Below are 3,037 nucleotides of genomic sequence, written 5' to 3'. Positions count from 1 at the left end.
GGACTCAACAACCTTAATTTTGAGAAGTGGATGCTCCCTCAACTTGTGGGGTATTTGACCCTTCAAGGGAGAGCTTCTGGCGCTTTAGCTTCTGTAGCTCACGCCCCTGCTTCTCTTGTTCTTTCAGCAATTTGCATAGCATGCAGTTTTGATTATGCTGTTCTTCCTTAATTTGTTCCATAGCTTCTTGCAGCTTGGCAACAGATGCTTCTAGGTGGGTCCAATAGTCAATTTTAGGAAGTTCAGGGAGGAACTCCTGCGCCCTCCTTTTGATAGAGTTGTCTTGCATTTGTCCTTTCATTGACTTCTTGGTGATTGGGTGTTCAATTGGGATGAATTCATCTACTCCCATCCTCACCCCAGCATCTTTACATAGCAAAGAGATTAAGCTTGGGTAAGCCAGTTTGGCTTCAGTGGAGTTTTTGTTTGCAATTGTGTAGATCTCACAAGCAATCAGATGATGAACCTCCACTTCTTTTCCCAGTATAATGCAATGAATCATCACTGCTCTCTTGATAGTGACCTCAGAACGGTTGCTAGTGGGCAATATGGAACGCCCAATGAAGTCTAGCCAACCTCTTGCAATTGGTTTGAGATCTCCCCTCTTGAGTTGGTTTGGGACACCTTTTGAATTGGTTGTCCACTTAGTTCCAAGGAGGCATATGTCCTCTAGAACTTGATCCAACCCCTTATCTGCTCTCACCATTCTCCTATTAAAGGATTCAGGATCATCTTACAGTTGAGGCAATTTGAAGATCTCTCTTATTTTGTCTAGATGGAAGTAAATAATTCTCCCTCTGACCATGGTTCTGTAGGTATGAAAAGCAGTTCCAGTCATTCTCTGCTTATCTGTCAGCCACAGATTTGAGTAGAATTCCTGAACCATGTTTCTTCCAACCTTTGTCTCAGGGTTGGTTAGAACTTCCCATCCTCTGTTTCGAATCTGACTTCCGGGATCACTGACCTTAGACCCATTATTTTGTGGTAATGGTCTGCATGTTCTTTGGTTAAGAACTTCTCTTGACTCCAAAGATTCTTTGGAGTATTCTCTTTCTTGCCTCTTGAATTGGTTTGTTTTCCCTTAGGAGCCATGATCTTGATAAATCTTGGCTTAGTGATCACGGAAAAGCACACCAAACTTAGAGGTTTGCTTGTCCTCAAGCAAAAGAAAGGGAAGAGGAGAGTGAGGAGGAGAGCAAATTCGAATGGTGGGGAGAGGGGGATGGCCGAGCATTATTTATAAAGGGAGGGGGAGAGATTTCGAAAGTTTTGGAGGAGATTTGAGAAGATATGGAAAGAATTTGAGAAGATAATTGAGTTTTTGGAGAAGATTTGGAAAGGATTTGAAAGAGATTTGAAGAATGATTTAGAAAATTGTTTAATGTTCGAATTTTGAGGATGAATGATGAAAGTTTGCAATGTGTATATTTAGAAAATTATGGATCAAAACAAGAAAGTTTGAAAAAATTTGAAGTTGAAAACAAAATCTCCTCCCCCTACCTTTCTGGCGTTAAACGCCCAGAATGGTATCCATTCTGGCGTTTAACGCTCCTTTCTGGCGTCAAACGCCCAGAATGGTATCCATTCTGGCGTTTAACGCCCACTTGGTGGCCATTATGGGCGTTTAACGCCCAGCCAGGTGCCCTGGCTGGCGTTAAATACCAGAAACCCCTTTATCACTGGGCATTTTGCTAAACGCCCAGGATGCTGCGCACCTGGCGTTAAACGCCCAAAATGGTGCCCATTCTGGCGTTTAACGCCCAATACCTTTACTGGCGTTAAACGCCCAGAATGGTATCCATTCTGGCGTTTAACGCCTAGAGTACCCCTTACTGGTATTTTTTCGCCAGCAAGCTCCTTTTCTCTACTTTTTGCACTGAATCCTTCTTTGGGGTTGACGAACGGGTCTTGATCCTTCTTCTAAAAAGATTTTGTGCTCACAAACTTAAGGGTCAATGCCTACTATGTCTGCCAAACTCCACCCAATTGCTTTCTTGTGCCTCCTCAGCACACTAAGTAACTGCTCTTCCTGTTGAGAAGTGAGGTCCCGTGCAATGATAACTGGAAACTTCTGCTTGTCCTCGAGGTAAGCATATTTGAGGTGTGGAGGGAGGGGTTTCAATTCTAACTTCTGTTTATGGTCAGCCTCTGGATTGTCTGGAGTTGGTGGCAGTGGAAGAGTACTTTCATTGTTCTCAGAATTCCCTACCCTCGGACCTTGTCCTATGTACTTCTCTTCAAACTCCTCCTGGTGAACTTCAGCTTCAGTTTTATCTATGATGTCATACTGGAGGATAGAATGATCTTCTGGAGGGTGCTTCATAACTCCATTCATATTGAAGCTTACTACTCGGCCGTCTATTTCAAAAGAGTATGTTCCTGCAAAAACATCTAATTTGAACTTCGAGGTCTTCAAGAAAGGTCTTCCGAGTAGGATTGATGATGGCTTCTCTGAGTCATTTTGGGGCATCTCCAGGATGTAAAAATCAATGGGGAAAGTGAGACCTTTAATACCCACTAATACATCTTCAGCAACTCCAGCCACTGTAATAATACTTTTATCTACTAACACAAAATGAGCTGCTGACCTTTTTAAGGGAGGGAGCCTCAAAACATCATATACAGACAAAGGCATTATACTAACACACGCTCCTAAATCACACATGCAATCAAAAATATCACACCTCCAATGGTACAGTTAACCATGCATGGGCCTGGGTCACTACATTTTTCAGGTATATTTCCCATTAAAGCATATATAGAACTACCTAAAGGAATAGTTTCTAATTCATTAATTTTGTCTTTATGTATGCATAAATCTTTTAGAAACTTTGTGTATTTAGGTACTTGTTGAATAACATCAAAAAGGGGAACAGTTACCTCAACCTTTTTGAATATTTCTACCATTTTGGGATCAGGTTCCAACTGCTTTCTGGGCTTCCTTGCAAGTTGTGGAAATGGAATAGGAATGGCGTTCTCTACAGTGTCTACGCCCTTGGTGCTTCTTCCTGTGATTTAGCATCTTCTTCCTCAGCCA

This window comes from Arachis duranensis, chromosome 9 (genome assembly GCF_000817695.3).
Source record: "Arachis duranensis cultivar V14167 chromosome 9, aradu.V14167.gnm2.J7QH, whole genome shotgun sequence".
NCBI classification, from domain to species: domain Eukaryota; kingdom Viridiplantae; phylum Streptophyta; class Magnoliopsida; order Fabales; family Fabaceae; genus Arachis; species Arachis duranensis.
This window is presented reverse-complemented; position numbering follows the sequence as displayed.